The following is a 25,466-nucleotide window of genomic DNA, read 5'->3' on the forward strand; positions in this document are numbered from 1 at the left end:
CCAGTGGGGTGTAGCTGACCTGGGAAAAAAAGCAAAGAAGCCTTCTTGGAGCCCCATTTCAGGTAGATACCAGCATCGTAACACCGAGGCCAGGTGAAGCTCTAGCCACGCCCCAGTTTTCTTTGTCGCCATTGAAAGGCCAGGCAGTGATCGCTAAGGCATTAGCAAGGAGTCTGAGCAGGACAAAGGACAGCAGTAGTTCTTCTAGCTGGCTGTCGGCAGTTCCTCCTGGCCCTCTATGGACCCCCTGCTCCTCCCATCCAGAGGCAGGTCCCATAAGTCCGGGCTGGCCTTGCGACTTGCTTTGCCCGATAGGATGTGGTGCAGGTGCAGCCCGACAGCTTCTACCTTTGTACTTTCAGAATCCAACTGCCAGGTGAGGAAATCCAGGCTCTCTTGCTGGCAGGAGAGGCCCTGGAGGCCAAGAGACCCAGTGGCAAGAGAGAGGCCACACAGAGAACCCAGGGGCCTGCAGTTTGTGGGGAGGGCTCACCAACAGGCAGGGAGAAGCTTAATTCCATTCACTGAGTAGGTATTGAGCCCTGCGTTTGTATCCAGGCAAGACCCTGGGGATACCAAGCAAAACAGTTTGGAGCCAGGGCCTGTCCTTGGAAGTTTGCAGCTCCTGGGGAAGGCTGATATGAGGCACCAGCGTAACAGCCGCCGAGCATCCCTGAGGGACCTGGACTGGTGCTTGGGGGCACATTGCGGGGAGGCATTGGGGGCGATGGCCAAGTCGCCGGTCAGGGGGCATTTCCTTCTAGCCCGCCCCCCGGATCACCCTCCCTTCTATTTGCAGCTTGTTTTTGTTTCTGTCCCCGCCTCAGGCGACCATAACCGAATCCCTGCATCTGTAAATACGCCTTTTGGATATTTCATTCAAATGGGCCCAAAACACATGCTCTCCAGTCCGGCTTCTTTTCCTTAATGCGTTTGGGTCATTTTCATCTTTCTTTTCTTTTTCTTTTTAGTGCCATGCTCTTGGCGTGTGGATGAACCCAGGCTGGGGGTGGAATGGGACCTGTAGCCGCTGCCTACACCACAGCTCACAGCAACACTGGCTCCTTAACCCACTGAGCGAGGCCAGGGATGGAGCCCGAATCTTTCTGAATACTAGTTAGGTTCGTTACCGCTGACCCACAGCGGGCACTCCTGGGTCATTTTCATTCTTAAAGGAAATTTTCAAGTGGGAGTTTCCGTGGTGGCTCAGTGGAGACGAATCCGACTAGTATCCATGAGGATGCATGTTCCATCCCTGGCCTCGCTCAGTGGGTTAAGGATCCGGCACTGCCATGAGCTGTGGTGTAGGTCGCAGTTGTGGCTCAGATACCATGTGGCTGTGGCTGTGGTGTAGGCTGGCAGCTGCAGCTCTAATTCAACCCCTAGCCTGGGAACCTCCATATGCCGCAGGTGTGGCCCTAAAAAGCAAACTATATATAGCAAAACTGTAAAAGCAAAACTATAAAAGCAAACCAGAGTTCTAGGTTTAATTTATTTTTCTTTCAGCATTTTAAGAATGTTGTTCCAATATCCTCTGGCTGCTGTGTGAGATGGGTCATTTTTCTCTGGCTCCTTTCAAGATTTTCCATTTTTGATTTTTCAGCAGTTGTTTCATGACATTCATAAAACTAGCATTGTTTTCTTCATATTTTACCTACTCGAAGCTCACTGAGATTCCTAAGTCTATAATTTATGTCTTTTACAAAATTTGGGTACATTTCAGTCCGTATTTTTTCAAATATTTGTTCTATCCTTATTCTCTCTCTTCTATTCTTCCTGGACTTCAAATACATTCACATAAACCTTTTCATGTTTTCCTCCGAGCCCCTAGGCTCCGTTCCTTTTTTTGGACATTTATTTAAAAATTGTTTTTATTATAAGATTTTTGGCTGAGTATGGGTGGACTTTTTAGCTAGTATAATTGATAAATAACATTACATTGGTTTTAGGTGGACAATATGATTTAATCAACATATACATTGTGAAATAATTATCGTAATAAGTTATCAATTAGTTATGGGTTTTTTTCTTGTGATGAGAACTTTTAAGCTCTACCCTCTCAGCAACTTTCAAATATGCAATACAGTGTCCGTAGCCATGGTCACCACGCCGTATGTTACATTCTGCGGAGTTTAGTTGTCTTGTAATTGGAAGTTTACACTTTTTGACCACCTTCATTTCACCCCCCCATCCCCCACCTATGGGAACCAATCTGTTCTATTAGTTTGGTTTCGTTTCTTGTTTTTTTCACATTTTACGTACATATGATATCATACCGTATGGGTCTTTCTCCATCTGACTTATTTCACTTAGCATAACGCTCACGTTCCATCCATGTTGTTGTGAGTGGCGGGATTGCCTTCTTTTTCATGACTGAGTAATAGTCCATTGTGTATCTGGACCACCTTTTCTTTATCCATTCATTCTTCAGCGAACACGTAGGTTGCTTCCATGTCCTGGCTGTTGTAAAAAATGCTGCAGAGATCCTGGGGTACAGATATCTTTCTAAGGTATTGATTTCATTTCCTTTAGCTAATACCCAGAAGTGGAACTGCTGGATGATATGGTAGTTCAATGTTAATTTTTTGAGGAACCTCCATACTGGTTTCCATAGTGGTTGCATCCGTTTGCATTCCCACCAACAGTGCATTCCCACCTTTTCGCAGCATCTTTACCCACACTTCTTATTGCTTGTGAGAATAGCCATTCTGATGGGTAGGAGATGGTATCTCACTGGGGTTTGATTTGCATTTCCCTGCTGATTCCCTCTGAGGTTGCCTACCTTTTCATGGACCTGTTGGCCAACCGTATGTCTTTTTTATAGGAATGTCTATTCAGATCCTCTACTTATTTTTAAATCAAATTGTTTGTGTTTTTGCTATTGAGGTTATGAGTTCTTTTTATATTTTAGATATTAACCTCTTGTCAGATATATGATTTGCAAATATTTTCTCCCATTCAGGAGGCTGCCTTTTCATTTCGATGATTTTTCTTTGCTTTATGGAAAGCGTTTTAGTTTTATGTAGTCCAACTTACTCAGTTTGACTTTTGTTGCCTTTGCTTTGGGGATCAAACCCAAAAAAATCATTTGCCAAATCAGTGAGCTTATCCCTTGTGTTTTCTTGGAATTTTGTGGTTTCAAGTCTTGTGTTCAAGTCTTTAATCCATTTTGACTTGCTTTTCATGTGTGGTGGAAGAGAGCGATCCAGATGCATTCTTTCGCATGTGGCTGCCCAGTTCTCCCATCACCGTTTACTGAAGAGACTGTCCCTTCCCCCATTGTGTATTCTGGCTTCTGCGTTATATATTAATTGACCTTATATAAACAGGTTTATTTCTCATCTCTCTAGTCTGTTGCGTTGAACTTTGTGTTTGTTTTTATGCCAGTACTATACTTTTTTTTGATTATTACAGCTTTGTAATATCATCTGAAATCAGGGAGTATAACACCCCCAGCTTTGCTGTTGTTTTTTTTCTCAAGATTGCACTGGCTGTTCAGAGTCTTCTGTGATTCCATACAAATGTTAGGATTATTTTTTCTACATCTGTAAAAACATGCATAGGAATTTTGATGCAGAATGCGTTGAATCTGAAGATTGCTTTAATTATTCCAGTCCGTAGATGTGACTGTCTTTCCATTTCTTTATATCTTTAGTTTCCTTCGTCAGTATCTCATAGTTTTCAAGATATAGCTCTTTCACCTCCTTGGTCATGTTTATTCCTAGGTTTTTATTCATTTGGATGCAATTGTAAGCGAATTGTTTCCTTATACCGATAGTTTGGTATTAGTGTATAGAGACACACTGATTTTTGTATACTGACTTTTTTTTGTATACTGATTTTGGTATACTGATTTTTTTTGTATACTGATTTTTCAGTAAAGTTGTATACTGCAACTTTACCAAATTCATTTAATAGTTCACTCTATTCATTTAAAAATTTTTTTTCTCTGTTTTTGAGATTTCGATTATTTCTATTGATCTGTCTTAATTCACTGTCTTCTCTATCATCTCCATTATGCTGTCAAGCTTATACAATGAATTTTCATTGCGGATACTGTGTTTTATAGTTCTAAAATTTCTGTTTGGTCCTTATTTTATAGTTCTTATTCTCAGGTGATGTTTCTTATCTTCTTCATTTTGACTGCATTTTCTGTTGCATTTGTGAATATAGTTAAATAGCTGCTTTATAAATTCTTACCTTCTGATTCCAACACCTGGCTTATTTGGATGTTGGTCTTGGTGATTTGCCTTTTCTCTTAAAAATGGGTCATGTTTTCCTATTTTCATATAGCAGGTAATTTTGAACAAGTATCAAGAATCTTGGAGACTGTAAGTGTTTTACAGACTTGGCCCTTCTGTAGTCTTCCAGAGAGTGCTGATTTGGTTTGTTGGTTGGTTTTAGCAGGCAATTAGCTTGGTTGAATCCAAGCTGAAAATTTAACATCTTGGGTTGCAGTTTAAATATCAGTCTATTTCTTTTTCCTTGTCAAGGCTTCTTGGAGTCTCATCTGTCCATTCATTGTTCATAGATCCAGAGGTGGGGGTGGAAGTTTTATGCAAAATCTGGGGCTACATTTCTGGGTCTCTTTTTTCTGGGATTTCCCCCTGCATTTCCTGTTTTTGCCACTATTGGTGTTTTAGCTATTCCAAGGTAGTACGGCTTGCCCTTAGTTTAAAAGCTGCAAAAATGGGAAACTCGCTCCATGCAGCTCTGTTTTTTTCCATGTGTCAGTGCCCCTCCAGAACTGCTGACTTTAGGTTTTCATGCTCCAGTACCTTTGAGTCATTGTTTGTTGTTGTCGTTTTGAATATATAATTGTTACCTGAAGGAAGGTCAATCCGATATGAACTTATTCCGCTATATCAGAAGCTCAGTCAGTGCTTTGGCATCTGGGTATAGTTATTGATTTTAAAAGTCAGTAGATCGGTTAAGCGCCTGGTAGACACAGAAGAAAAAATGTATTAGTAGATGTATGAGTAACCCAGAGGAAGTAACCAAGTTATTAAAAATGTAACACAGAGAGATTAAAGTCCAAAAATATGAAAGAAAGGAGAAGGTCCAAAATATGTCAATGACAATTCCAGAAGGTAATACTTGAGAGAGTGGGGGAGAGCAACAAATGAATACGTAATGGTGGAGAACTTTCAGTAGTTGAAGACATCAGTCTATAGGTAGAGGAGTCGCAATGATCCCACTTAGGATAAATGCAACTCAGACTATCCTATGCATATTGTGGTGAAAATGCAGAATACCAAAGACGAAGAGAGACCTCAGAAGAGCTGGAGAGGAACAAGACATCTATGGATAAAAACTGATTGTGGCAAATGAAAAATTGATTCGACTTACAGATAGCCTAGCAACAGTGGAAGCCCCACCCCAACACTCCCACGAAATTATGCATCAATTACTGAGAGAAAATAACTCATGTAGAATATTGTTCCTTGCTAACCTACTAAAGAATAAAGATAAAACAGGACAGACATACTACAGAATAAACTTCAGGAAAAAAGGAAGTTGAACTCAGAAGCAAGGAAGAGGTTATAACATTGGGAAAAGAAACTGGTAAACACGTGAATAAGTATAAATCACCATTCCCTTTTTAAAACAATGATAATCACAAATTTGAGAGCATGAAGGCCAGGTAGAACTAAAATATCAAACAATGATAATTTTCAGGTAAAAAGGTTTTTTTGACATTTAAGCACTATGAAGCTCTATAATACCTGGCAGAAGACTAGAGCTAACTTACGTCTGTGTGCATTTAAAATGTTTAAGTTTAAACAATAAAGAGAGGCGTTAGGAAATACAGCTCAAGCAAGATGTTAAATGGAAGTTTTGATAGAGACACCAAGGTGTAATTACATGCTGCTTTTCAAAACGAGGCGCTAGATTAAGATGCAGAATTTCCTTTTATTTATTAATTTTTTTTACGGCCACACCTGTGCCATATAGAAGTTCCTGGGCTAGGGGTCGAATTGGAGTTGCAGCTGCAGGCCTATACCACAGGAGTCAGAGCAACGTCAGATCCCAGGCACATCTGCGACCTGTGCTGCAGCTTGCAGCAATGCCAGATCCATAACCCACTGAGTGAAGCCAGGGATCGAACCTGCATCCTCGTGGACACTCTGTCAGGTTCTTAACCTGCGGAGCCTCAGTGGGAACTCCAAGATTTTCCCATGGAAATCTTGCTCCCCAGTCCCACGACTCTAAGACCCATCAGCAAGATCCAGCGTGAGGGGTCTGGGTGAGGATTTTGAAGAGGGTGTCTTGTGAGGAAGACTCCTGGAAAGCCGCTGAAGTCCGGTCCCCTAAGGATAAAGAGGTGAGGAGCTTGACCTTTCAGCGCAGCCTGAGTGTCTTTGGTGCTGGGGCGAGGTAGGGGGAGACTCTTCAACTAGACAACTCAGCCAGCCTGAATGTGTCTCCTGCAGTTGGAAGACATCTGCTCTGATATTTGACCTGGGACTGAGCTGCTAAGATGGCCTCTGGCAGGGAGGAGAGAGCAGGGGATGGCATGTGGCAAGTACCTACCTTCCCACGACAGCAGGGCAAAGGATGGTTTCAGTGGATGCGATGCCGCTCACGCAGAGGGAGTCAGATGGGAGCCTTGATAGTCAGGACCTGCCCGAGGCAACGGAATGAGATCCTGTGATGTGGACCTCCGGGGCTGGGGGCAGAGGGGTGGGAGAGTCAGAGGGATGGGATGCAGCCTCCGTGGTAGGGGACCTGCAGCCAGAGGAGCTCAGCTGCAAGTTCTGCTGGGCCCAGAGAGCGCAATGTCTGTGGGACTAGGTGGTAGCCAAGCAAGACCTTGTCCTCCCCTCCTCCTTTTCTGTATCCCACCCCCCAGAAGCCCGAAGCCCTGCCACATAAGCTGGGGGCAAAGGGCGAGAGGGAAAATAAGCTCGCCATCCCTCCCTTCCCTTCCCTGACCCCAAGTTGCCACCTGTCACAGGCTCCATTTAGGGCGGGGAGAAACCACCTGTCATCAGCCTTTTGGGGACAGAGGATGTCTGACTTTGACGTGACATTTCACGAATTTGGTCTTGTGCTAAATACGTACTGAGTCCCTCTTCTATGCCAGGCATTGCTCAACGCCAGGGATTTCTCAGTCAACAAGGTACATAAAAACATCTTCCTTCACGGAGCTAACATTTTAATGCATTAATATTTAGGACAGTCATTTTAAACGTGACATTTTATGTCATGACTTAAAGTGATCACAAAATTGTCTGTTATCCAAAAGAGAGTAGAAATTTGAGGGGATATGTAAATATAACATAAATACTTAAAATATTTGATGTTTAATGGTTGGCTATTTCCCATGCAAATGCGACCAAAAGAAAGCTGATGTAAGTATAATATCATCAGAGAACAGTCTGTTAACAAAGCCGTTTGTTAAGGATTTTAAAGAGAATTTATGAAGCTGTAACAATTCCTAACGTGTTTGTGTCTAATAACATAACTTCAACATACAAAATGCAAAAATTGGCAAAATGACAAGGAAAAATGGATCGATCCATTATGATAAAGAGAGATTTAAATGTAGGTCTTATAACCCTGCAACTGATAGAGTAAACAGACAAAAGATGATTAGGAATATAGACCATTTTAACACACAACTGATGGGATTGATCTAAGGTAGAGATTGCCAAATTGTGGCCTGTGGGCCAATTTCAGCCTACAGCTTGTTTCTACAAATAAAGTTTTATTGGAACACAGCCTTGCTCATCTATTTCGTATTAACCATGGCTGCTTTGGTGCTACGACGGCAGCGCTGACTAGCGGTGACAGACAGTATTCATAAAGCTGAATGTATTTCCTATCTGGCCCTTTATAGAACATTTGTGGATTAAGCATTTCTACAAACCCGTGCCTCCAACAATTGAAGAATACATGTTCTTTCCAAGTGCATATGAGTATTTGCAAAAACCATGTCGCAAATATTGACTAATTAAAAAACCAACATCACGTATGTCTCTAACCACAGGTGGAAAAAACAATATCATATCTATCTCTGATCACAAAGTAGTTAAATTGGAAATTGATAATGAAAAGATAACCCATCCTCCCATAAGTTAGATATTTAAAATTTTGTTTCTAAATATTTCATGAATCAGAAGAAATCATAATAGAAATTGGTTATTTGAATTGTATGATAATGAAAAAGCTACATTTTAAACATGAGGGAGACGTGGCTAAAACAATTCTGAGAGGAAAATGGAGAGCTATGGTCATTTATGTTTATAAAGAAGAGTCCAAGTCCAAAAGTTAGTAACAGAACAAAAAAGCAAACTCAAAGAGGTAGAGGAAAGGGGAGATGTTAAAAGACCAAATTAATAACGTAGAAAATAAAGAATCAACAGAAGAGCTCCAGCAAATCAGAAAACAAAAGATAAAGAATCCTTCTGCAGGACACACCAAGAAAAAAAGACTGGAGGAACAAATAAACACTATTGAGAATGAAAGTGCTTTGTGGTCAGAAGCCTCGAGACTGGATGGAGCCTGGAGATGGGGACAATGTGCTCTTTTTATGAGTCTCTGTACAGCCCTGGACCTTTGAAAGATTTCCTCACACATGTGCAGGCGTACATAAAATAAAACGTGCAGACAAACAAACACACCTGAGTGTGGGCTCTGGGTTCAAACTGCCCGAGCTTCAAGCCCAGCTCTGCAATTTGTTGGCGAGTGCCTCGGGCTTCAGTTACTGGGTCCTCTCGTGCTTCTGTCCCCTGTCCCTACAATGGAGATAATAACAGCCTCTGGCCCATCAGCTGACATGCCCTCCTTCACCAGATGCTGGGGTTTCAAGCCAAGGTTTCATTTGTCCTGATTATCACTATGTACACACACACACACACACACACACATATACATATATATATATAATACATTCTTTTTTATATTCCTTTCCATTATGGTTTATCCCAGGAGATTGGTTATAATCCCCTGTGCTCTGCTTGTCCATTCTAAACGTAACAGTCTGCATCTACTAACCCCAAACTCCCAGTCCATCCCTCTCCCTCCTCCACCCTTGGCGACTGCAAGTCTGTTCTCTATGGCTGTGAGTCTGTTTCTGTTTTGCAAATAGGTTTGTCTGTGCCATATTTCACGTTCCACATGTCAGTGATATCATATGTGTCTATTTCTGACTTATTCGTTTAGTGTGATAATCTCTAGTTGCATCCGTGTTGTTGCAAATGGCATTATTTCATTTTTTATGGGTGAGTAATATTCCTGTGTGTGTGTGTGTGTGTGTGTGTGTGTGTGTGTGTGTGTACACACCAAAACGTCTTTATCCATTTGTCTGCTGATGGACATTTAGGTTTTTTATGGTTGTCTTTCTCTAGTCTTAAGCTTGCCCCAGAATCACGGAACGCATCTCTCTCACCTCTCACCTTTGGGTAGGAATGTTTAAACTACCCCGGAGAGCTTGGGGAGTTCTTCTGGGGTTCTAGACCCACCCAGGAGGAAGGGGAAACATTGTCAAGGGAGACTTTGGAAGGAGAAGCAGAGCTGGGAAGACACAAGGTGAATAACCGGTTTCCCTAACTCTGCTCAGCGCATCCGCTAGCGTGCTAGATGGGACACCTGCTTCCTCCTATGCAAGAGGCTCCCCACGTTGTCCATCCCTGGCTCTCTTCGCTTCCGTTGGGCATGTTGCATGCCAGGATGTCTCCATGCTGTGGTGTAGCTGGTTCGTGGCTTCTAAGGACTGCGTGGTATACGAGGGGGAGTCACATCTGGCCATAACCTCTCCTGCCCCTTTCCCCTAATCTCAGGAATTTAGATTAGATTGTTGCCTTCAATTCCAGGCCACGAGAAACAATACCTAAACTTCTTCTAGATCCCTTACAGAACGTTTCTCCGGGATTTAAAGCTGCGGGTAAATGCTCTGGGTCACAAGGAAGATAAACACGTATTTAAACCAAGAACTGCCAGGTGGCTGTGAACGGGGCATGAAAATATCTGCTTCCCTCCGTGCTCACCAACACCAACACCAACACGGGTTTATTTATTTATTTATTTATTTAAATCTTTTTTTTTTGGTCTTTTTTTTTAGGGCTGCACCCGTGGCCTATGGAGATCCCCAGACTAGGGGTCGAATCAGAGCTGTAGCTCCCGGCCTGCACCACAGCCACAGCAACACGGGATCTGAGCCACATCTGCGACCTCCACCACAGCTCACGGCAACGCCGGATCCTTAACCCACTGAGCGAGGCCGGGGATCGAACCTGCAACCTCATGGTTCCTAGTCGGATTCATTTCTGCTGTGCCACGACGGGAACTCCCTACATGAGTATTTTTTAATGTGTACAGCATGGGAGTTTCATAGTATCCCATTGCGTTTATTTTGGCATTTCTCTAATGACCAGCAAATTCGTAGATCTCTCAGTCCATTTGGGTTTTCTCTCCTGTGAATTTCCCCTCTGGTCTCACATGCTTTGCCATTGTTCTTCCATATTTTCTCTCCTTTTCTGATTGGTTCTTCAGAAATCCTTGTATATTCCAGAAGCTGACATCACAGATGTCTTCTTCCAGTCTTCTCATGTCTGTCACTTACTGTGGTGTCCCTCCTTGGACAGTCGAACGGGCCAGTAGTCACTCAGCTCAGTACTCAGGGTTGGAGCCCAGATCAGGCCCCCTTCAAATTCCATGCTCTTTCCAGAGTCCCTTCCTCCTTCACTTTCTCCCAAGAGAACCATTCCCCACTCGGTCAAGGCAGCATTTGGATATTTGGAAAGGGAGGTAGCCGTGCAGTCCCAGAAATTACAGGAAGAAGAATCCCACTAATGCTGCAGAAGCCATGTTCGTGCCTAAAAGATGAAGGGCCATGGTTGTTAAAAGGCTTTTTCTGGAGCGGCTGACAGCCCTGTTTCCCCTTGCCTGTCCTCACATCAGGTTCCGTCGCCTCCCTGGTTGTAATGATCAGGCACTCACATAGGTCTGAATGGAGCATCAAACCCCTGGTCCTCTTGGTGAACTGGGGTCCCACCAGTTAGCCAAGCTGAGTTGGCAAAGCTGCCCCCGTCTTCCCATAGCCCCTGCTCAGACTTGGCATTCAACTAGGCAGTGTCCTCACTGCCCCAGCCTCCCACATAAGGAACCGCTGGCGACTCACCTGACACTTCTGCCCTGTTTTCTGCCCAATCCTGCCTGTCCCTGCCCCTCCGTTTGCCCTGCTGTGTTGAGCTTCTTTACAGTTCCCCTGGTCCAGACTTCTCTCTGCATCATCTTTCCCTGCATTTTCCTTCTCATGCCTCTATTGCCTTTTGCCCTGATCTGGCTGGTATTACATGGCTTTTCCTTGTGGCTGAAAAATCCGGTTGGAGGTGTGCACATGGGGCCCCGCTTTGGCATTCATCAGCACTGGCAAGAAAGCCTTTCCCGGCCAGCAGCGGATTGGTCTGTAAGCATTCAGCCCGTGTCTGCTCTGCACTGCCTGCTGTGATGGGCAGCGGCGGTTTGGCAGGGAACGACATCCCTGCCCTCGCTTTGCTCACAGTTTAGTGGGGGAGCCGAGTCGGGTGTTCATGGTGAGCGTGGTAAGTGAGATGTGCTGAGAGGAAGTGGTTAACGTGGCCTGCAAAGGGATGGAGGGGAGACTTCTTAGCGGGGCTGATGTGTGATCCAGATGCGAAAGATAGGGATGAATTTCCAGGTGGGCAGTGGTAGTAGAGGTGAAAGGCGTGGTCAGATGGAGCAAGGTGGCATCAGCAGCAACGCAGGCTTCTGCCCCATCTTTCTCACAGGGCTGTGAAAACGGAGCGTGAAACACATGCCATCAGCCCCCTTATCCCCATTTCTGCATCCGAAGTTGGTTGAACCTGCAGCTGCGGCAGCTGTGGATGTGGGTGGCCAGCCATGAGGGGCTTGGGCATCTGCAGATTTTGATGTCCTTCGGGGGCCCTGGAGCCAATACCCTGCAGATACTGGGGATGGTGCTGCATTCCCAAGAGCTGCAGAGGTGGGTGCTGTTAGTTGTTATTTGACTAAAGACCTGCTTTGGGGCTTGATCGGAAAGAAGAGAAAGAGAAAGGCTGGGCTTCTGTCTCAGCAGGTTTGGGCATCTACCCCTGGGCCGCCTTCCACATGTCCCCACCTCAAGTACGCACAAGGAAAGTGCTGCGTAAGAGCACGCTTTCTGTTAACCGTTGCCATGGATTCACCTTTTCCTTCTTCTTATCTTTATGTGTGCTCTCTGTCGAAACTTTGCGCCCGAGCCCAGAGTGGAGAAAGACTCAAGGCTGTGGAGTCGGGCCAACTTGGGTTCAAATGCTAGGTCTGCCGCTTCCTGCTTACTCGTTCTGGCTCTGCCTCCAAAGCCACCTTGATTCATTTTGGGGTGCTCCACAGTTCTTTGGGCGCTCGCCGCAGGTACCAGCAGGTGGCTCGTTAGATCCACGGTGTGTAGGTTTTAGCGGTTTAATTCTGAAAGTGATTTTATTCCTAAATTCTGGGGGCCCGTTCTGTGTGTAACTAGAGTCAAATCCGAGCCTCTTCTCTTGGCCCAAGGGCATGTGTGAATTGGCTTTTGCTTCATCTTCCACTGCTTTCCCTGAGCTCTCTAAGCCCTGTTGACACTGGCCAAGGTCATGGCTGCCGTAGGGACTTTGCACCTGATCTTTCTTCTGCCTGGAGCGTTCTTCCACTTGGTTTTTCTAGGGCTGGCTTCTTCTCAGCTATCAGGTCAAACGTCACCTTCTGCTGCCCTCTAGTTGCCTCTTCTGTTTTCTTCGTAGCAATTATTACCTGAAGTTGTCTTATTTACGTATTTTCTTGCTTACTCTGTCCGCTCTGCTGGAGTATAAGTTCTGTCTTGGCGGAGACTTGCTCTGTCCTGATCACTGTTGTATCCCCAGAACCTAGGACAGTATCATGTACCCACTAGACTCTCAGTAAATGTATTTGAATGAACAGGCAATTGAATAAATGGGTTTATTGAAAGAAGAAGCAACCCTCCGTTTAAATGTATGGCAACTAAACTTCTTTGGTGCCTATAAATACCTGTGGAATTGAAACATACATATTCGTGGCACTGAAACATATTAATGCATAATAAAACTTTTGGTTGAGAACGCCGTGGAGAGTGAGCATAAATGAGTAATAATTACAAGATTAGCAAAGCTGTGGGAGGCGCTGGGGATTGAGCCTGGCGTATTTTAGGCCAGATCTTGATTCTGAAATAGAGTTTGAGAAGGTGTGTCACCCCGGTTATGTAAGCTCCACGGCTATGACATGGTGGGAGGGAGGTGCTGACCTTGGAGAAGCAAGGCTGGAGTTCACGTGTCAGTTCTGTATCTTCTCGGCTGTATGGCTTTGGGCATTTCCCTTCAGCTTTGGGGCCTCTATTTTCTCGTCTGTGAAATGGGAGCATTCTAACCGCCGTGGTGGTTCTGAGGACTGACCGCGGTGATGGATCGCGTGCATGTGAAGTGAACATAAGCCAGGTGCAGGATGGGGAAGGAGCAGGTGTGGCCGTTGGGGGACCCTGCTCTGGGCAGCTCCCGCCCAAGTCATGCCAGGCAGGTGTCTGCTGCGTCTGGCTGAGGAACGCTCTTCTCCGATCTCTGTGGTCAGAATCCAGCTTTCCACAGCCCCACCGATAGGACACGTTAGGGCTTGAATATCATCCCTGGCCCCCAAAACCGCCTTGTCCAGAAGGCACTCCCCGTTCAACATCTTCTGGGAGTTTTCCTCCGCAGAGCTCCCAGTGCCTAAGGTCCAGGCAAGGGGTGTCAAGAAATGAAGCCCCTGCCATTGGAGGATGGGCTGTGTGGGGGTGAGAGGGGCTGCTGGGGGTCCCCGCAGGAAGGCGCTGGAGCCCCAGACACCCCTTAAGTGGGAGGCCCCCCAGGTCACCATCTGAACGGTTGAGGACGAACCCGTTGCCTCTGCTGTGAAGTGTTGCACTGGATCTGTGAGGCGGGTCCTGCCACGGTCCTTTCTGTTTGTGCTTCTTTTGGGGAACAAAGATGGGGACTGGCAAGGAAAGACCCAGTGTTGAGAGCTGCAGCTCAGCTTTCCTATTTTAATAGTCTCTCATGTTAGAATGACTCGCTGGGCATTGTACACAGGGGCAGAAGGCACTTGCTGGCTTCTGACAGCCCTGCCTGGTTGATGGCTCCGTGGCTGTAAGCCTTCTTCTTTTGGCCGAGAAGATGTATTCCCGATGGCCAGGGGCAAAGATGAGATTTCCAGAGCAATTACCATGGTCCTAGAGAGAGAAACGGCACTTCTGTTCATGGCTAGAGAGAAACAGCTGGAAGAGAGCACGCAGGCTCGCAGCCTCTGAAGCTCCTCCGGGTCTCGCCCAGCGTGTATGGAAGGAGGACCAGCTGGTGATGACCGCCTGGCAGGTGTGCGAGTCACTGTTTGGGGGTCGCCGTGCCAGACGGCTGCTGGGTCGCCAGCAAGACGAGATGTGTTTGTCAGAGTGGCTCTTCCTGCTGGAGGGGCTGCAGGCCAGATGTTAAGAGTGCTGGAAGGGGAACTGGGTGACTGGGTTTGGGGCCCACTTCTGTTTCTTCCTGGCTGTGGGATCTGGGACCTCAGAGCCCTCATCGCTCAGGCAAAGGCTTTGGACCAGGACCTGGGGACAGTGGAGGCTCTGTGCTTCCTCTGAGGGGCTCTGAGGCCCCCACAGAGCACAGGCTCCCGGGCCTGGCAGGGTTGACCCTGGCCCAGAAAACTGCTGTGGCTGCATCTGTAGAGCAGAGAGCCTTCCCTGCTCTGCCTCATCTGTCTTGGGCGGCAGGGGCAGGGAAGGATGCTTCTCATTTTACAGATGGAGCAACCACTTGAGCAGGGGGTTCTCAGCCTAGTGATTCGCCTTCTCTGGGCTGAGGAACCACAGGTCTTCTCAGCAGTGTTGGTATTTGCTAATTTCCCTTCCCTGGGACACTTGTCACTATCACTCCTAAAATGAGGTGTCCAGATGGGAACACAATACAGATGTGACCCAGCTATTACAGAGGGGATGCTCAAAAGCTGCTGAGCAGTATCTGGAATCGAGACATTTCCCCAGCTGGCCTTATCCTCTGTTTGTGCCAAATCCATGGCATCCTGTTAGACAGCTGTCCGTTTCAGCCCAGACAGTGCTACATTTGTGTTTCTTGTGTTTCTAAGTGTGTGAGAAGGCTGTGTTTAGAGACAAGGACTGACTCTGGCGCCCCCTGGAGGACGGCTGTCTGTGGTTAGGTTCAGGCAGCCTCGCCTACCCCCGGCCCTGCGCTTCTGGCCTGTCCTGAGGCAGTCGATAGTTTAATGACCTGGGTTGTTTTGTTTAGCAAAATATTGTCTTGGGGGTTCTTTATACCATTGTAAGAAAGGTCTGGCTGAGGACCTACCGGTCTTAAGCAGGTGCCTTTGGGCGCTTTTCTTTGTAACGGGGGGCACATAGGCGTTTCTCTGGCTTCTGCTTGCCCATCGTTTAAAATAAGGCAGTTTTTCCAGTTCTAAATTATATGGCACTGGGAGTTATATAGGGCCCTGTGTTTTTGTATTATCTCTCTTGTTGGAATTTGTTGTGAGCCCAAGATAAAGAACCTGTCCTTTCCCTAACTTACCTCCTTATTTCTCCCCTTCTGGTGTTTTGCTGCTCCCCACCACCCCAACCTGAGTTCATCAGGAAACAACATAGCACAGTGGTTAAAGGCTGTGTCTCTGGGGCGGCGGTGGGGGGGGGGGCAGCCTAGATATGTGGTCTGGGTCCATCATTGACCAGCTGGGTGACCTTGAGTGTATCATGTAGCCTCTCTGTGCCTGCTCCATTATCTGTAAAAAAAAAAAAAAAAATTGGATAATAATGCCAACACCTGCCTTATAGACAAATGCGTGTTACGTACTTAGCAAAGTGCAAACTCATATTCAAAAGATACATTTGTTGTTATTTTGTTATCGCTGTGTTGCTGTGTTCTTATGGGGCGAGGTGGCAAGGGTAACCCAGAGTCACCACCAGACTCTTTTCCTCAGAGAAATACAACAAACAAGGAAGCAACTAAGCAGAAGACATAGAGGTTTCCAGGGATGTCTCTTCCGAGTGGAGGCCAGCCCCGGCCGCTGACCCCACCATCAGGAGGAGAGCCCCGCTAGCAGAATGGGCCATAGAGAGCAGGTCAAGACAGGGGTTTAAGAGATGGGGTCATAGCCAGGAGGTTACTCATTTCCTGTTTACAAAGCAATGAAGCACTAATTGAGGAGCCTGAGGGCCACACCCTACAGTAGGTACGGAATAGGATCTGGTCTTTGGAAGACTCCCTGAACCAGTGGGAGAGATAAACGGGTCAACAAACCATCTCAGTGCCCTACAAGGACTGAAGAGAAGCATCATAGGAGCCTGGAGTTGCCAGGGAGAGGAGGGGAAGTAGCCAAGGCCAAGCTATAGAAGAGGCGCCATCCAAGAGCGTGAGAACCTGGTGAATCAGAGGTTCAGGGCCATCGTAGGCAAACCCATGGCCTGCTTGCCACATAGGTCTCCCGGCTTCTCCAAGAGACCCACCGTGTAAATGAGGGGTAAAAAGTGAGAAAGTTACCTCTCAACGTGATGAGAATAGATCATTTTCCCCCTGTGAGATACAAATAATACAACAAGGAAGCTAAATGTATTTTGAATTGATTCCTTTTTAAACAATGTGATCATATACAAGTATATCTTGTTGTTTGCTTTTTTTTTTTTTTTTTTGGTCATTTTTTTAGGGCTGCTCCCAGGGCACATGGAAGTCCCCAGGCTAGGGGTCCAATCGGAGTTACACCGGCTGGCCTACACCACAGCCACAGCAACATAGGATCTAAGCCATGTCTGCGACCTACACCACAGCTCATGGCCATGCTGGATCCTTAACCCACTGAGCGAGGCCAGGGGTCGAACCTGTGTCCTCATGGATACTAGCGCGGTTCGTTACCCCTGAGCTGCAACAACGGGAACTTTGCAAATGTATCTGGTTTTATTGTGCTTTTGCCTTCTTGCACTTAGCAGATATCATATCTTTTTACAGATTGAAAGTTTGTGGCAACCCTGTGTTGTCAGGTGATGGTTAGCATATTTTAGAAGCAAAGTAATTTTTAATTAGGGTACATACATTGGCTTTTTTAGACATAATGCTACTGCACACTTAATAGACTATAGTATAAACATAACTTTTGTGTGTAGTGGGAAACCAAAAAAATTGTGTGACTCACGTTACTTTATTGCAGTGGTCTGGAACCAAAGTATGCCTGTATATTATATAAACTCTGAATAGCTGCTGTTCACCGCGCCTCTGTTTTAGGGGCCCAGCCAGGAATGAGGGTCAGTACCTTGGAGAGCTCCGAGGGGTTTCCAGATAGCCGAGGCAGGCAGCGGGTTCAGCATGAGGCAGAAGACCGCTGCTGGACGTGCTAGGCGCCAGCCCCTGTCTGCTGTGGGTACCAATTGTGAAGTCTGCTGCCTCCTTTTAAGGTGGAGACCCCAGAGCCAAGGTGGTGGCCGGTGGGGGGCAAGGGCTCAGGATGGAGATTGGGCATCTGCCCTCTCCCTGGATGCAGTCTTCCAGGAGACACCATTGCCCCGAGGAGTCAGTATTGGTCCTGTCACTAGGATGTTTGTGGTGTTTTCTGTCTTAAAGGCAGCTGGTAGCATTTCGCCCCTAGCAGAGGTGGCTTAGTTATTTGAGATAAGAAGTTGAAAGGGTTGATGCTGCCTGAAGGCGGAACCGAAGAACTGGGACAAACTCAGCGGCAGGTCTGCTATTTTAGCCTCATGGATGTGCAGGTTTCTGCAGTTACTCTCTCCATCCAGGTCTGTGGGTGGCAGGGACTGTCTGTGAGATGCAGGGTGAAGCCAGGCTCTCCCATGGCTGCGATGGGCTTTTGGCTCTGCACAGTGGAGCCTGGCTAAGTTTGCTATAAAACCTGACGGACTGCAGTTTGGGGAGAGGTGCCCACATGCGTCTGGTGTGTGCATGTACGGATGGGCGAGGGGTTTGGATCTTCCTCTTCTGGAACCAGGGGTTAAAAAAATCATGTGTCAGTTCAGTCCCCAGCCAGGCGTGGACCCTAGTGAGGTGGTGATGTCAACCGGTTCTTACCCTCACGACTCCCCCACTTCTGCTTCCTCTCCCGTCTCGGTTTGCCTCCCATTCACGGTTCCCTGGATGTTGATGGTCTGTCCCGTGTGAGCCGGAGGCAGGCAGGGCCCCGTGGTTACCCTATGCCCGAGAGCCTCAGGGACAGCTCTGACCATGGGTACTCTCGTTCTCTTCACTGAGAGTGATTCGTTAGATATGTGACCGAGTGTGTTTATTGGATGCGTTTCTGAAGCACGTGCGTACATCGGAAAGATAATCTTCAGCCAAACCACGTCTGAACTTTGCATGTAGGAAGTATGGTCGCTGTGGGTCCAGGACAGAGACAGAAACTCTTTTTCATCCTCTGGGCCGGTTCAGTCCAGGGGACGAAGTGTCGAGGAGGAGCCTGAGCCTGTCCGGGCCAGGGGGTCGTGGCTGATGAGTGAGTCACGTCTGCCACAGGCACCACGTGTCCATAGGTGTTGTCTGTGGCACCCGCCATTTCTGTTCCAAGTTTCTGTTGTGCTTGAGTTGTGCTATGACAGGTCTCTCCTGTCCAGAGAAAAAGCTGCCTCCGTTGTCACTGGTGAGAGATCATTCCAGAGGCTGGAAGAGACCCATGTCTCAACTGCGCCTTCAGAGATGTCCAGAGATAGGCCAGGAGAAGGGGATATTTAGGGGCGTCTCAGGACTCCCTGTAAAGCACAGAACCAGCCTTGTCCTGAATCCCAAACTAAGTTTGTTACCTTGAGACCACCTTGTTTAATGGAAAGAACCTGCTATTCGGAGGCACACAGACTTGGCTGTAAATCCTGAATGTTCCACGTGCACTGTGTCACGCTAAGGAGATGACTGAACGTCCCTGGAGCTCAGTTTATTCTTCAGTAAAAGGGGTAAAAGCATCGTGTCATTGTCATCTCATCGGTATACGTGTTAACTCGTGAACGCAGTTTAAGAGCCTGGGTCGGTGCCTGGCCCGGAGCAGGTGCTCCACACACAGCAGAGTCCCTGTGACAACAGCTCACAAGCCTGGAGGACCACGCCATTTGCTGGGGACTGGCTGTTTGGATGCACCTGTTTTAAATGAGGGTGTCACTTGTATTTTGGGCACTAATTTCATCCCACCCTCCTCCCGCCCGAAAAAGAAGGAAGAAGGTGACCTTTACTGAGTGATTTCGGGATTTCAGCCGAAGGGTCTGTCATCGCTACTTATCAGGCCCGGGAAACCAGCTCTCGTGCAGTCATTGGAGGTGTGCAGGTTGGGACATTTAATTGCGGCCTGGCCTCCTGGAATAGAAACCTTGCCACCAGGACAACCCTGTTCTGCATCTGCCTAAGTCAACAAACTCTTGGTTCCCAGCCGGAAGTGGACAGCGACCAGGGCTTTCTCCTGCTGGAATCTTCTGGTCTTGACGCGCCGCTCAAGCTCCTTTACAAAGGCCCCGAGTGGCGGGAGCCGGTAGCGGGGGCGGGTGGAGGGACCCCCCAGGAGGAGAATGAGACGCGGCACCTGCTCCAGAGGTGCCTGCGCTCTGGCGGGTGAAAGCAGCAGAGACGAGCCGTCAGGGGAGGGAAGGCGGCGTCCGGCCTGGAGAGGCAGTGCGGCTCAGTGGTCGGCCCGCAGAGCTGCCTGCTGGGGCTTGGCCGCTGATTCGGATCCAGACCCACCACGCACAGAGGTGTGTGCCCTGGCCGTGTTACGTAGCCTCTTTGGGCCCAGTTTCTGTCTTTGGAGAAGGGATGAGCCGCATACTCATCTCCAGGTTGCCCCGCAGATTAAGCTGGATGGTGTTAGAAGGTGCTGCGGCGGAAGTCTAGCATGTGCTGCAAGCGCTCGATGTTCTTACCGGGGTTATGACTCTGGTTATCTGGAAACGGCTTCGCTTCTGGGGTCCGTGGTCAGGGAAGACGGCAGGGAGCGCCGAGGGTCTCCTCCACAGTCGTGCCCTCGGCTGCAGCCCCCACTCCCGGATGCCTCCGGGCCTTTGCCTCTGCTCTCGGCCCCCTTGACCTCCGGACCCATTCCCACGCATGCACCATTCAAGACCCCGGCTGAGCACCGGGACCATGGTGAAATCCTTTTGGTCCCCGGGCTCCCCTCACAGGACCGGTCCGCCGGCTCTCGAGCCCCCCAAGCACCGTTCACCTGCGGCCTGAGCCCTTTCCACCCCCCACACCCCCGAGATTCGGCCTCTCCAGTGTCTCCATCCTCCGCCAGTGTCAGAGGCAGCGGGCCTGGACGTGCGTTAGGGCTCCCAACTTGTTGGACGTGAGACCTTGAGACCCTGGAGACCCCCCCCACACACACCTGCCGCTCCATCTTTGCAAAGGGACACGGCCACCCAGTTGGGTGGAGAGAGACTGCACGTCTGGCCCATCACCGAGTGCCTTCCCCCAACCCCACCCTGCCTCGGTCTCCCTGCCCCGGCGGGAAGTCTGGCGCCCAGAGAGACCAAACCTGCCGTTTCTGAGCGCCCTTCCCCTCCCCCTGGGCTCAGTGACCAGGCGACCTGGGGACGATTCATCCTGTCTTCCTTGGGGGTGGGGGAGGGGGCCGGGGGTGGTGAGCACGTCACCGTCTTGCAGGTCCTGTCGGGTCGACTCTTCTTGGGAAAGCGGGGAAAGCGTTGAGCTGGGAACCCCCTCCCCCACCGAAATGCCCTGGAGCCCCTTCCCCGGAGACCGGGTCGGGCCTGAGAGGCCCTGCTGGCTCCGCCTCTGTGCCTTCCCCGGGCCTGTCCCTGCCCACTCCGTGTTTCCTCATCACGACACTGTGACAGAAGCCACCTCTCACTGGCCCCTGGCATTTCACATTCTCGCCCCAACCGTCCCCATCTGACATGTGAGGAAACAGAGGCTCCCGGAGCTGACGGTCTCTGCCCAAGGCCCGAAAGGGTCTTGGCGTCGCGGGGACTCACGCCTGGGCCTGTGGGCCCCCAACGTGGTCAGTCACCAGGACGCCCCCAGGGAGTGACGGGGGTGAGGGGAGCAGAGCAAAGGACACTCCAAGGAGAGCTTTGGGTCATCGGTCAGATGACCCAAACCTGGCTGGGTTTCCCGTGGTGACAGCTCCCAAGGCTGTCCACAAGAACGGGGACATCTATTGACAGGACATCGTAAATCAGCTATAATAAAAAAATTTAAAAAAATAACTGGGGAGACCCGAGGGGGCACTCTGGGGAAGGGTCGGTGGCGCAGGGGTAGAGTTGGCCCAGGGAACAGCAGTCTGAGGCCCGGAAACCTTCAGGAATGGAAGCAGAGGGTAGGCCCCAGGGCCTTACCTGGCAGGGAGGACAGAGAGCTGCTGTGTGCCAGGCTCTGGGCCAGGAGCTGGGGACCCGGATCACAGGAGGGCTGGGTTTCCGCCCGAGGGAGCTCGGTGGAGGGGGAGGCAGGTGCGTGGGTCCGTATCAGCGGCGTATGAGAGATGTGCTACTGAGACAAACGCGTGTAAGATGCTCTGGGGGAGCAGAGGAGGGAGTGGGCGCGGGCTCCAGAGGATGTGGGGGGCTAGAGGAGGATGCCCATCGGAGCTGAATCTTGGACGGCGGGCAGTTGTTCACCAGGCAGCCCGAGGGAAGCAGCGTGGAGCAGCCTCTAGGAGCAGGGTCAGCACTATGGCAAAGGCAGGGAGGTGGGAAACAGATGGGCTGGGCCCGTGGAAGGAGCCGAGTCCAGGGGGAAGTGCCAGGGTCTCCATCCCGTGGCTCCTGGACCCCTGGAGGGTGAAGCCAAGGAGTGACTTGGAGAAACACTTAGAAGGGCACCAGAGACATGGGCGATGGAAACGTTGGCGGGGGGGCGCCGGGGGGCTGGGAGGTCCTGTTATGAGGAGGAGACACGGAGAATCCTGCGAACAGTTATTGCCTCCTTGAATCTGGGCATCTAGAAAGGGGCGGGTAGCCCCAGCCACCCCTGGCTCCCCGTCCTGGGTGCTGACCGAGGAAAAAGTGAGGCAGCGGGGTGTAGGATCCTGCAGAGGGAGGCAGGAGGACGCAGACCCGACGGAACTTGTTGAGGGCCTGCTCTGTGACAGACACTAGGCTGGTGCTTTGCCTGCCAGGAAGATGTCTTGTGCTTAAGATGGAAAAAAAAAAAAAAAAAGAGGGTCAGAAACAATGAGTAAGCTACCCCAGGTCACATGGCTGATGCACTGGAATTGTGCCCTGGGCCTCTCTGACCTCAAAGCCTTTGGACTTTGCTGGGCTTGTGGTTTTCACCGGCTCTGAGATAGCCGCTGCTCTCACTTATTCACTCAACAAATGCTGGTCTCAGCGACACGCCAGATGCTGAGAGAGCGCTGGGGTGACATAATCACAGCAACTGGTGGCACAGAGCTCACGGCTCTGCCCGGGAGAGAGGAACACGCACAACATGGGGTGGAAAGTGGCCCAAGGGGAAAACGAACCACATCCTCCAAAGAGACGGTCTCCGACAGGACCAGGGATGCTCTCACAGAAGAGGTGGCTCAAAACCCTTTTCCTATCCATCTACTCGCGTCTCGTGCCCTCGTCCCTTTTCTCTCCAACGTTGCTTTCATTTTTCAACTTTTCAAATTTATTTTTTAAAGGGTGCCCTGCCAATTTCTGCCATACAGCAAGTGACCCAGTCCTACAGATATAATATACATCCATCCTTTTTCTCATACGATCTTCATCGTGTTCTGTCGCAAGGGATTAGAGTAGTTCCCTGTGTTGTGCAGCAGGACCGCGCTGCTTGTCCTCCATTGGAACTGGAGTGGTTTGCATCTACTGGCCCCAGACAGGGTCCAGAAAGAGGGTCCCCGTTCTCGCTTACGTATCCTTCTGCCTGGAGTGGAGGGACCCTGGACATGCCCGCCTGTGCCAGCCCATCCTCACCCGAGCCCCAGGAGGTGGTGCTGTCCTCATTCCTTACAGCAGCGTAAGCTCGTGCTCAGAGGGGAGGGTCCTGGACTTGCCAAGGTCATTTGCACCCAGATCCAGATGGCCCTCTGCCACCCTGCCTCCCACACTGGATGGAACTGCGCTGGTCTCTACCCAGTGGGCATTTTAATTTAAAGGCGTCCGACCCATTAGCTTCCCAGTGGGAACATGAAGCATTAAACATCCTTTCATATAGTTTCGTTATCGTCTGGACGCTACAGGGCTGGGGCGTGAATAGCCTCGCAGTTCACAGGCGCTTGCTCATCAAGTTGGCCTCACTTTCTTCTGGAGGCTTCTCGCGGTGTTAGCTCTGGCTTCTGGCTGCATTTGATTCTGTAACCACTTCCCAGAATTTGGAAATGTGTGTGTGTGTGTGTGTGTGTTTGAGGGGGAGATGAGGATGCGGCTGGGCTAAAACCGTCAGGCATGTGATGAAATTCACTAACCTGTGTGTTCTCACCAGCCTTGGGAGGGTAAGCAGGCAGAAACCACAATTAAATGTGTGTAAAATTTTCTGGGAAGTTCTAGAGAATGGATTTTTATAATCCAAGCCATATTTTAAATGCTTCAAGTGGTGGGGATGTGTTCGATGTCCACAGTAAATTATTTAATAACCTAAAAAGGAAATCTAATTTCCTGCCTTCCCTCTTTCTCCTTTTCTCTCTCTGTCTAGTTTGTTTGTTTTTCATAGGGCAAAGCTATTTACATGCTTTGTAGAATTATTTCTGTAAAGAAAAGGTTCTTTTGTCTAGCAGGCAAAACCGGAAATAAAATGAAGACCCCGTAGATCATGGGTGTATTAAAACTTTACACGTTCAGTTTAGGTTTTTGACACTTGGTTCGTTTTACAAAGTTCACAAAGTGTGTTTGTAAATCTAGTCCGCATGTATAACGGACCGAAAAACGTCAATGGAAGGACAGATTTTAGAACCGCTTGAAAGCCGTCCTCTCTAGGAAGTGCTTTTCCAGGCTCTCACACCCGATGACACTGTTTTAACCGGCAGAGACTCCACAAGCTGAGGCTGCGTGTCCCTTCCCCAGGGGGTGGGGTGAACGTCAACCCAGAAAGGCGCACACAGGGACAGTGGGACCCCCCAGGAGGGAGAAATCAGAGGTAGGGACATTGGGGGCGGGGGTTACAGAGTAAGCAGGAGCTGTTGACTTAATCATTTGTGTATTCCCGACCTGATTCCACATAAAGCTTTAAAATGATTGACAGATATTCTGCATGAAGGTAAAATAAAGTCAGGGAGGAAATAAGGTACAAGGAAAAGCAGGAGAAGAAACTAAAACAAAGCCATGGGCAGGTTCGGGCCTAAAGCTGCTGCAGGTGAGTAACACGTTTGGCTCCAGACTCCTTGGTCCTAAGAACAGAACGGGGACACGATCAGGTTGGCAGCTCTTAATCATCGTGTCCACGGAATGAAAGCACATCAGATGCCCAGGAGACGCGCCACGTTCCTGGGGCCGAGGGCTGAGACGCATTTCCCCACGACCCCTCCGCAAGGGTCTCTGAGTGGGCAGTGACATGCTGTTCCAGTGTGGATGCTTCTGAGGGGAGCATGCCGGGCAGGAAACCGCGTTCTTGGCAGAGGGACCAGCGTGAACCCAGCTCCGTGTCTTTATCAGGGTTCTTGGCAGGGAAGGGGTCTGCAGGCCAGTTCCCATCATGGTTCTTGGAGGGGGTGACCCAGTATGGCATCTGGGTACCTGTGGATGCAGTCTGAGGGTGAATGGCATTGACGGGGGGACACAGGCAGACAATGCTGGGGTGCGGAGACCTGCTTAGAGGTGGGACAAGGCCCTGGTCGGGGCTCCTCTGGCCCTGAAGTCAGAGGGTGGGAGACTCAGGAGGTGGAGCCTCAGTGGTGCAGGAAGCCCGATTGGCTGGGCCGCCCCGGGCCTTGGCCCCCAGAGGCTGGCTGTCTTTATAAAGACATTGCAAGACTTTTTCTCGTATGAAATTTAAAAAAAAAAGCACATACGCTGCAGGCTGTCAGGAAGCAATGTGAGAAACCTGAGCTGCCCCACTGACAGAGCCTCATATTTTGGGGTTTTTGTCTGTTCTATTTTTGAGGCTGGCAAACCGGTTTCCTGTTTGTTGCAAAATGGGTGGTTGTCGCTGTCTGTGCCTGGCCTGGAGGGAGGCGCCTCCGCCAGCGGAGGCCCGTTTTCTCCCTCGAGTCAGTTCCCTTCTGTGCAGGGGCCAAAGAGGAACCCAGGATGCCAGGGCAAGGAGCAGGGGCGCCCTGCCAGCCGCTTCCCGGGGGTGCCCGGGGCGGGGGCGTCGAAGTCACCACCCTCGGCGGGGCAGTGCCCCTCTCTGGGAAGACGAGCTCCATGTCACAAGAGGGGACATTTCTTACCCAAAGGTCAAATTAGAGGCTCAGTAAGACCCGAGAGCGGGTCTCAGAGGAAAGAGCCGTCTGTGGAGGGGCGGGCGGGGAAGAAGAGCGAAAGCCCGGCATTAATTAGTCACTCGTACTCGGAGGCTCATCCTTTTCACAACCTT

General features: G+C 49.3%; 1 protein-coding gene and 1 long non-coding RNA gene across 9 annotated transcripts in view; one reads left to right on the forward strand and one right to left on the reverse strand.

Annotated features, from left to right (window-relative positions):
- HIVEP3 (HIVEP zinc finger 3) overlaps positions 1-25,466 on the forward strand; it is a 494,489-nt gene that overhangs the window by 204,031 nt on the left and 264,992 nt on the right. The gene's annotated exons all lie outside the window — the stretch shown is intronic.
- On the reverse strand, positions 15,381-22,154 carry LOC146403045 (uncharacterized). Its single transcript, XR_014808585.1, has 2 exons — positions 16,908-22,154; positions 15,381-16,850 (listed from the first exon to the last, which is right to left on the reverse strand). It is a non-coding gene; the product is annotated as an uncharacterized LOC146403045 (long non-coding RNA).

Source organism: Sus scrofa, chromosome 6, assembly GCF_054392235.1.
Source record: "Sus scrofa isolate SSC_HxYL_T2T_F1_AM1 chromosome 6, Sscrofa_HxYL_maternal_Yorkshire_Landrace_v2.0, whole genome shotgun sequence".
Lineage (NCBI taxonomy): Eukaryota > Metazoa > Chordata > Mammalia > Artiodactyla > Suidae > Sus > Sus scrofa.